The sequence below is a fragment of the Pristiophorus japonicus genome, chromosome 1, assembly GCF_044704955.1.
Source record: "Pristiophorus japonicus isolate sPriJap1 chromosome 1, sPriJap1.hap1, whole genome shotgun sequence".
Lineage (NCBI taxonomy): Eukaryota > Metazoa > Chordata > Chondrichthyes > Pristiophoridae > Pristiophorus > Pristiophorus japonicus.
The window spans coordinates 460154761-460164419 of record NC_091977.1 but is presented as its reverse complement, the minus strand read 5'-3'; positions in this window follow the sequence as shown (position 1 = coordinate 460164419).

Genomic DNA, 9659 nt, shown 5'->3' with positions numbered 1-9659 from the left:
GCAGAGGTCGGAAGCGGCGAGGAGGGAAAGTCGTAAGCTGCGAGGAGGGAAGGCCGGAAGCGGCGAGGAGGGAAGTTCGGACGTTGCGAAGAGCAGAGGTCGTAAGCGGCGAGGAGGGAAGGTCGGAAGTTGCGAGGAGGGAAGGTCGGAAGTTGCGAGGAGGGAAGGTCGGAAGTTGCGAGGAGGGAAGGTCGGAAGCGGCGAGGAGGGAAGGTCGGAAGTTGCGAGGAGGGAAAGTCGGAAGTTGCGAAGAGCAGAGGTCGTAAGCAGCGAGGAGGGAAGGTCGGAAGTTGCGAGGAGGGAAGGTCGGAAGTTGCGAGGAGGGAAGGTCGGAAGTTGCGAGGAGGGAAGGTCGGAAGCGGCGAGGAGGGAAGGTCGGAAGTTGCGAGGAGCGGAGGTCGGAAGTTGCGAGGAGGGAAGGTCGGAAGCTGCGAGGAGGGAAGGTCGGAAGCGGCGAGGAGCGGAAGTCGGAAGTTGCGAGGAGGGATGGTCGGAAGTTGCGAGGAGCGGAGGTCGGAAGCGGCGAGAAGGTAAGGTCGGAAGTTGCGAGGAGCAGAGGTCGGAAGTTGCAAGGAGCGGAGGTCGGAAGTTGCGAGGCGCAGAGGTCGGAAGCGGAGAGGAGGGAAGGTCGGAAGTTGCAAGGAGCGGAGGTTGGAAGCGGCGGGGAGCGGAGGTCGGAAGCGACGAGGAGGGAAGGTCGGAAGCGGCGAGGAGGGAAGGTCGGAATCGGCGAGGAGGGAAGGTCGGAAGTTGCGAGGAGCAGAGGTCGGAAGCTGCGAGGAGCGGAGGTCGGAAGCGGCGAGGAGGGAAGGTCGGAAGTTGCAAGGAGCGGAGGTTGGAAGCGGCGAGGAGCGGAGGTCGGAAGCGACGATGAGGTAAGGTCGGAAGTTGCAAGGAGCGGATGTCGGAAGCGGCGAGGAGCGGAGGTCGGAAGCGACGATGAGGGAAGGTCGGAAGCGGCGAGGAGGGAAGGTCGGAAGCGGCGAGGAGGGAAGGTCGGAAGTTGCGAGGAGCAGAGGTCGGAAGCTGCGAGGAGCAGAGGTCGGAAATTGCGAGTAGCGGAGGTCGGAAGTTGCGAGGAGCAGAGGTCGGAAGCGGCGAGGAGGGAAGGTCGGAAGTTGCAAGGAGCGGAGGTCGGAAGCTGCGAGGAGGGTAGGTAGGAAGTTGCGAGGAGGGAAGGTCGGAAGTTGCAAGGAGCAGAGGTCGGAAGTTGCGAGGAGGGTAGGTAGGAAGTTGCGAGGAGGGAAGGTCGGAAGTTGCGAGGAGCGGAGGTCGGAAGCGGCGAGAAGGGAAGGTCGGAAGCTGCGAGGAGGGAAGGTCGGAAGCTGCGAGGAGGGAAGGTCGGAAGCGGCGAGGAGCGGAGGTCGGAAGCGGCGAAGAGGGAAGTTCGGAAGTTGCGAGGAGCAGAGGTCAGAAGCGAAGAGGAGCAGAGGTCGGAAGCTGCGAGGAGCGGAGGTCGGAAGTTGCGAGGAGCAGAGGTCGGAAGTTGCGAGGAGGGAAGGTCGGAAGCTGCGAAGAGCAGAGGTCGGAAGCGGCGAGGAGGGAAGGTCGGAAGTTGCGAGGAGGGAAGGTCGGTAGTTACGAGGAGGGATGGTCGGAAGTAGCGAGGAGGGAAGGTCGGAAGTTGCGAGGAGGGAAGGTCGGAAGTTGCGAGGAGCAGAGGTCGGAAGTTGCGAGGAGGTAAGGTCGGAAGTTGCGAGGAGGGAAGGTCGGCAGCGGCGAGGAGCGGAGGTCGGAAGCGGCGAGGAGGGAAGGTCGGAAGCGGCGAGGAGGGAAGGTCGGAAGCTGCGAGGAGGGAAGGTCGGAAGCGGCGAGGAGCAGAGGTCGGAAGCGGCGAGGAGGGAAAGTCGTAAGCTGCGAGGAGGGAAGGCCGGAAGCGGCGAGGAGGGAAGTTCGGATGTTGCGAAGAGCAGAGGTCGTAAGCGGCGAGGAGGGAAGGTCGGAAGTTGCGAGGTGGGAAGGTCGGAAGTTGCGAGGAGGGAAGGTCGGAAGTTGCGAGGTGGGAAGGTCGGAAGCGGCGAGGAGGGAAGGTCGGAAGTTGCGAGGAGCAGAGGTCGGAAGTTGCGAGGAGGTAAGGTCGGAAGTTGCGAGGAGGGAAGGTCGGCAGCGGCGAGGAGCGGAGGTCGGAAGCGGCGAGGAGGGAAGGTCGGAAGCGGCGAGGAGGGAAGGTCGGAAGCTGCGAGGAGGGAAGGTCGGAAGCGGCGAGGAGCAGAGGTCGGAAGCGGCGAGGAGGGAAAGTCGTAAGCTGCGAGGAGGGAAGGCCGGAAGCGGCGAGGAGGGAAGTTCGGACGTTGCGAAGAGCAGAGGTCGTAAGCGGCGAGGAGGGAAGGTCGGAAGTTGCGAGGAGGGAAGGTCGGAAGTTGCGAGGAGGGAAGGTCGGAAGTTGCGAGGAGGGAAGGTCGGAAGCGGCGAGGAGGGAAGGTCGGAAGTTGCGAGGAGGGAAAGTCGGAAGTTGCGAAGAGCAGAGGTCGGAAGCGGCGAGGAGGGAAAGTCGTAAGCTGCGAGGAGGGAAGGCCGGAAGCGGCGAGGAGGGAAGTTCGGACGTTGCGAAGAGCAGAGGTCGTAAGCGGCGAGGAGGGAAGGTCGGAAGTTGCGAGGAGGGAAGGTCGGAAGTTGCGAGGAGGGAAGGTCGGAAGTTGCGAGGAGGGAAGGTCGGAAGCGGCGAGGAGGGAAGGTCGGAAGTTGCGAGGAGGGAAAGTCGGAAGTTGCGAAGAGCAGAGGTCGTAAGCAGCGAGGAGGGAAGGTCGGAAGTTGCGAGGAGGGAAGGTCGGAAGTTGCGAGGAGGGAAGGTCGGAAGCGGCGAGGAGGGAAGGTCAGAAGTTGCGAAGAGCAGAGGTCGTAAGCGGCGAGGAGGGAAGGTCGGAAGCTGCGAGGAGGGAAGGTCGGAAGCGGCGAGGAGGGAAGGTCGGAAGCGGCGAGGAGCGGAGGTCGGAAGCGGCGAGGAGGGAAAGTCGGAAGTTGTGAAGAGCAGAGGTCGTAAGCGGCGAGGAGGGAAGGTCGGAAGTTGCGAGGAGGGAAGGTCGGTAGTTGCGAGGAGGGATGGTCGGAAGTAGCGAGGAGGGAAGGTCGTAAGTTGCGAGGAGGGAAGGTCGGAAGTTGCGAGTAGCAGTGGTCGGGAGTTACGAGGAGGTAAGGTCCGAAGTTGCGAGGAGGGAAGGTCGGAAGTTGCGAGGAGGGAAGGTCAGAAATTGCGAGGAGGGAAGGTCGGAATTTGCGAGGAGCAGAGGTCGGATGCTGCGAGGAGCAGAGGTCGGAAGCGAAGAGGAGCAGAGGTCGGAAGCTGCGAGGAGCGGAGGTCGGAAGTTGCGAGGAGCAGAGGTCGGAAGTTGCGAGGAGCAGAGCTCGTAAGTTGCGAGGAGCAGAGGTCGGAAGTTGCGAGGAGCAGAGGTCGGAAGTTGCGAGGAGCAGAGGTAGGAAGTTGCGAGGAGCAGAGGTCGGAAGTTTCGAGGAGGGAAGGTCGGAAGTTGCGAGGAGGGAAGGTCAGAAGTTGCGAGGAGGGAAGGTCGGAAGCGGCGAGGAGGGAAGGTCGGAAGCGTCGAGGAGGGAAGGTCAGAAGCGGCGAGGAGGGAACGTCGGAAGCGGCGAGGAGCGGAGGCCGTAAGCGGCGAGGAGGGAAGGTCGGAAGTTGCGAGGAGGGAAGGTCGGTAGTTGCGAGGAGGGATGGTCCCAAGTAGCGAGGTGGGAAGGTCGGAAGTTGCGAGGAGGGAAGGTCGGCAGCGGCGAGGAGCGGAGGTCGGAAGCGGCGAGGAGGGAAGGTCGGAAGCGGCGAGGAGGTAAGGTCGGAAGCTGCGAGGAGGGAAGGCCGGAAGCGGCGAGGAGCAGAGGTCGGAAGCGGCGAGGAGGGAAAGTCGTAAGCTGCGAGGAGGGAAGGCCGGAAGCGGCGAGGAGGGAAGTTCGGACGTTGCGAAGAGCAGAGGTCGTAAGCGGCGAGGAGGGAAGGTCGGAAGTTGCGAGGAGGGAAGGTCGGAAGTTGCGAGGAGGGAAGGTCGGAAGCGGCGAGGAGGGAAGGTCGGAAGTTGCGAGGAGGGAAAGTCGGAAGTTGCGAAGAGCAGAGGTCGTAAGCAGCGAGGAGGGAAGGTCGGAAGTTGCGAGGAGGGAAGGTCGGAAGTTGCGAGGAGGGAAGGTCGGAAGTTGCGAGGAGGGAAGGTCGGAAGCGGCGAGGAGCGAAGGTCGGAAGTTGCGAGGAGCGGAGGTCGGAAGTTGCGAGGAGGGAAGGTCGGAAGCTGCGAGGAGGGAAGGTCGGAAGCGGCGAGGAGGGAAGGTCGGAAGTTGCGAGGAGCAGAGGTCGGAAGTTGCGAGGAGGTAAGGTCCGAAGTTGCGTGGAGGGAAGGTCGGAAGTTGCGAGGAGGGAAGGTCAGAAATTGCGAGGAGGGAAGGTCGGAATTTGCGAGGAGCAGAGGTCGGATGCTGTGAGGAGCAGAGGTCGGAAGCGAAGAGGAGCAGAGGTCGGAAGCTGCGAGGAGCGGAGGTCGGAAGTTGCGAGGAGCAGAGGTCGGAAGTTGCGAGGAGCAGAGCTCGTAAGTTGCGAGGAGCAGAGGTCGGAAGTTGCGAGGAGCAGAGGTCGGAAGTTGCGAGGAGCAGAGGTAGGAAGTTGCGAGGAGCAGAGGTCGGAAGTTTCGAGGAGGGAAGGTCGGAAGTTGCGAGGAGGGAAGGTCGGAAGTTGCGAGGAGGGAAGGTCGGAAGCGGCGAGGAGGGAAGGTCGGAAGCGTCGAGGAGGGAAGGTCAGAAGCGGCGAGGAACGGAGGTCGGAAGCGGCGAGGAGGGAAGGTCGGAAGCGGCGAGGAGGGAAGGTCGGAAGCGGCGAGGAGCAGAGGTCGGAAGCGGCGAGGAGGGAAGGTCGGAAGCTGCGAGGAGGGAAGGCCGGAAGCGGCGAGGAGGGAAGGTCGGAAGCTGCGAGGAGGGAAGGTCAGAAGCGGCGAGGAGGGAACGTCGGAAGCGGCGAGGAGCGGAGGTCGGAAGCGGCGAGGAGGGAAAGTCGGAAGTTGTGAAGAGCAGAGGTCGTAAGCGGCGAGGATTGAAGGTCGGAAGTTGCGAGGAGGGAAGGTCGGTAGTTGCGAGGAGGGATGGTCGGAAGTAGCGAGGAGGGAAGGTCGGAAGTTGCGAGGAGGTAAGGTCGGAAGTTGCGAGGAGGGAAGGTCGGCAGCGGCGATGAGCGGAGGTCGGAAGCGGCGAGGAGGGAAGGTCGGAAGCGGCGAGGAGGGAAGGTCGGAAGCGGCGAGGAGCAGAGGTCGGAAGCAGCGAGGAGGAAAAGTCGTAAGCTGCGAGGAGGGAAGGCCGGAAGCGGCGAGGAGCAGAGGTCGGAAGCGGCGAGGAGGGAAAGTCGTAAGCTGCGAGGAGGGAAGGCCGGAAGCGGCGAGGAGGGAAGTTCGGACGTTGCGAAGAGCAGAGGTCGTAAGCGGCGAGGAGGGAAGGTCGGAAGTTGCGAGGAGGGAAGGTCGGAAGTTGCGAGGAGGGAAGGTCGGAAGTTGCGAGGAGGGAAGGTCGGAAGCGGCGAGGAGGGAAGGTCGGAAGTTGCGAGGAGGGAAAGTCGGAAGTTGCGAAGAGCAGAGGTCGTAAGCAGCGAGGAGGGAAGGTCGGAAGTTGCGAGGAGGGAAGGTCGGAAGTTGCGAGGAGGGAATGTCGGAAGTTGCGAGGAGGGAAGGTCGGAAGCGGCGAGGAGGGAAGGTCGGATGTTGCGAGGAGCGGAGGTCGGAAGTTGCGAGGAGGGAAGGTCGGAAGCTGCGAGGAGGGAAGGTCGGAAGCGGCGAGGAGCGGAAGTCGGAAGTGGCGAGGAGGGAAGGTCAGAAGCGGCGAGGAGGGTAGGTCGGAAGTTGCGAGGAGGGAAGGTCGGAAGTTGCGAGGAGCGGAGGTCGGAAGCGGCGAGAAGTGAAGGTCGGAAGTTGCGAGGAGCAGAGGTCGGAAGCTGCGAGGAGAGAAGGTCGGAAGTTGCAAGGAGCGGAGGTCGGAAGCGGCGAGGAGCGGATGTCGGAAGCGGCGAGGAGGGAAGGTCGGAAGCAGCGAGGAGGGAAGGTCGGAAGTTGCGAGGAGGGAAGGTCAGAAGCGGCGAGAAGGGAAGGTCAGAAGCGACGAGGAGGGAAGGTCGGAAGCGGCGAGGAGTGGAGGTCGGAAGCGGCGAGGAGTGAAAGTCGGAAGTTGCGAAGAGCAGAGGTCGTAAGCAGCGAGGGGGGAAGGTCGGAAGTTGCGAGGAGGTAAGGTTGGAAGTTGCGAGGAGGGAAGGTCGGCAGCGGCGAGGAGCGGAGGTCGGAAGCGGCGAGGAGGGAAGGTCGGAAGCGGCGAGGAGGGAAGGTCGGAAGCTGCGAGGAGGGAAGGTCGGAAGCGGCGAGGAGCAGAGGTCGGAAGCGGCGAGGAGGGAAAGTCGTAAGCTGCGAGGAGGGAAGGCCGGAAGCGGCGAGGAGCAGAGGTCGGAAGCGGCGAGGAGGGAAAGTCGTAAGCTGCGAGGAGGGAAGGCCGGAAGCGGCGAGGAGGGAAGTTCGGACGTTGCGAAGAGCAGAGGTCGTAAGCGGCGAGGAGGGAAGGTCGGAAGTTGCGAAGAGGGAAGGTCGGAAGTTGCGAGGAGGGAAGGTCGGAAGTTGCGAGGAGGGAAGGTCGGAAGCGGCGAGGAGGGAAGGTCGGAAGTTGCGAGGAGGGAAAGTCGGAAGTTGCGAAGAGCAGAGGTCGTAAGCAGCGAGGAGGGAAGGTCGGAAGTTGCGAGGAGGGAAGGTCGGAAGTTGCGAGGAGGGAAGGTCGGAAGAGGCGAGGAGGGAAGGTCAGAAGTTGCGAGGAGCGGAGGTCGGAAGTTGCGAGCAGGGAAGGTCGGAAGCTGCGAGGAGGGAAGGTCGGAAGCGGCGAGGAGCGGAAGTCGGATGTGGCGAGGAGGGAAGGTCAGAAGCGGCGAGGAGGGTACGTCGGAAGTTGCGAGGAGGGAAGGTCGGAAGTTGCGAGGAGCGGAGGTCGGAAGCGGCGAGAAGTGAAGGTCGGAAGTTGCGAGGAGCAGAGGTCGGAAGCTGCGAGGAGAGAAGGTCGGAAGTTGCAAGGAGCGGAGGTCGGAAGCGGCGAGGAGCGGATGTCGGAAGCGGCGAGGAGGGAAGGTCGGAAGCGGCGAGGAGGGAAGGTCGGAAGCGGCGAGGAGGGAAGGTCGGAAGTTGCGAGGAGGGAAGGTCAGAAGCTGCGAGGAGGGAAGGTCGGAAGCGGCGAGGAGCAGAGGTCGGAAGCAGCGAGGAGGGAAAGTCGTAAGCTGCGAGGAGGGAAGGCCGGAAGCGGCGAGGAGCAGAGGTCGGAAGCGGCGAGGAGGGAAAGTCGTAAGCTGCGAGGAGGGAAGGCCGGAAGCGGCGAGGAGGGAAGTTCGGACGTTGCGAAGAGCAGAGGTCGGAAGCGGCGAGGAGGGAAGGTCGGAAGTTGCGAGGAGGGAAGGTCGGAAGTTGCGAGGAGGGAAGGTCGGAAGCGGCGAGGAGGGAAGGTCGGAAGTTGCGAGGAGGGAAAGTCGGAAGTTGCGAAGAGCAGAGGTCGTAAGCAGCGAGGAGGGTAGGTCGGAAGTTGCGAGGAGGGAAGGTCGGAAGTTGCGAGGAGGGAAGGTCGGAAGTTGCGAGGAGGGAAGGTCGGAAGCGGCGAGGAGGGAAGGTCGGATGTTGCGAGGAGCGGAGGTCGGAAGTTGCGAGGAGGGAAGGTCAGAAGCTGCGAGGAGGGAAGGTCGGAAGCGGCGAGGAGCGGAAGTCGGAAGCGGCGAGGAGGGAAGGTCAGAAGCGGCGAGGAGGGTAGGTCGGAAGTTGCGAGGAGGGAAGGTCGGAAGTTGCGAGGAGCGGAGGTCGGAAGCGGCGAGAAGTGAAGGTCGGAAGTTGCGAGGAGCAGAGGTCGGAAGCTGCGAGGAGAGAAGGTCGGAAGTTGCAAGGAGCGGAGGTCGGAAGCGGCGAGGAGCGGAGGTCGGAAGCGGCGAGGAGCGGAGGTCGGAAGCGGCGAGGAGGGAAGGTCGGAAGTTGCGAGGAGCAGAGGTCGGAAGCTGCGAGGAGCAGAGGTCGGAAATTGCGAGTAGCGGAGGTCAGAAGTTGCGAGGAGCAGAGGTCGGAAGCGGCGAGGAGGGAAGGTCGGAAGTTGCAAGGAGCGGAGGTCGGAAGCTGCGAGGAGCGGAGGTCGGAAGTTGCGAGGAGCAGAGGTCGGAAGTTGCGAGGAGGGAAGGTCGGAAGCTGCGAAGAGGGAAGGTCGGAAGTTGCAAGGAGCGGAGGTCGGAAGCTGCGAGGAGGGTAGGTAGGAAGTTGCGAGGAGGGAAGGTCGGAAGTTGCAAGGAGCAGAGGTCGGAAGTTGCGAGGAGGGTAGGTAGGAAGTTGCGAGGAGGGAAGGTCGGAAGTTGCGAGGAGCGGAGGTCGGAAGCGGCGAGAAGGGAAGGTCGGAAGCTGCGAGGAGGGAAGGTCGGAAGCTGCGAGGAGGGAAGGTCGGAAGCGGCGAGGAGGGAAGGTCGGAAGCGGCGAGGAGCGGAGGTCGGAAGCGGCGAAGAGGGAAGTTCGGAAGTTGCGAGGAGCAGAGGTCAGAAGCGAAGAGGAGCAGAGGTCGGAAGCTGCGAGGAGCGGAGGTCGGAAGTTGCGAGGAGCAGAGGTCGGAAGTTGCGAGGAGGGAAGGTCGGAAGCTGCGAAGAGCAGAGGTCGGAAGCGGCGAGGAGGGAAGGTCGGAAGTTGCGAGGAGGGAAGGTCGGTAGTTACGAGGAGGGATGGTCGGAAGTAGCGAGGAGGGAAGGTCGGAAGTTGCGAGGAGGGAAGGTCGGAAGTTGCGAGGAGCAGAGGTCGGAAGTTGCGAGGAGGTAAGGTCGGAAGTTGCGAGGAGGGAAGGTCGGCAGCGGCGAGGAGCGGAGGTCGGAAGCGGCGAGGAGGGAAGGTCGGAAGCGGCGAGGAGGGAAGGTCGGAAGCTGCGAGGAGGGAAGGTCGGAAGCGGCGAGGAGCAGAGGTCGGAAGCGGCGAGGAGGGAAAGTCGTAAGCTGCGAGGAGGGAAGGCCGGAAGCGGCGAGGAGGGAAGTTCGGACGTTGCGAAGAGCAGAGGTCGTAAGCGGCGAGGAGGGAAGGTCGGAAGTTGCGAGGAGGGAAGGTCGGAAGTTGCGAGGAGGGAAGGTCGGAAGTTGCGAGGAGGGAAGGTCGGAAGCGGCGAGGAGGGAAGGTCGGAAGTTGCGAGGAGGGAAAGTCAGAAGTTGCGAAGAGCAGAGGTCGTAAGCAGCGAGGAGGGAAGGTCGGAAGTTGCGAGGAGGGAAGGTCGGAAGTTGCGAGGAGGGAAGGTCGGAAGTTGCGAGGAGGGAAGGTCGGAAGCGGCGAGGAGGGAAGGTCGGAAGCTGCGAGGAGGGAAGGTCGGAAGCGGCGAGGAGGGAAGGTCGGAAGCTGCGAGGAGGGAAGGTCAGAAGCGGCGAGGAGGGAAGGTCGGAAGCGGCGAGGAGCGGAGGTCGGAAGCGGCGAGGAGGGAAAGTCGGAAGTTGTGAAGAGCTGAGGTCGTAAGCGGCGAGGAGGGAAGGTCGGAAGTTGCGAGGAGGGAAGGTCGGAAGTTGCGAGGAGGGAAGGTCGGAAGCGGCGAGGAGGGAAGGTCGGAAGTTGCGAGGAGCGGAGGTCGGAAGTTGCGAGGAGGGAAGGTCGGAAGCTGCGAGGAGGGAAGGTCGGAAGCGGCGAGGAGCGGAAGTCGGAAGTGGCGAGGAGGGAAGGTCAGAAGCGGCGAGG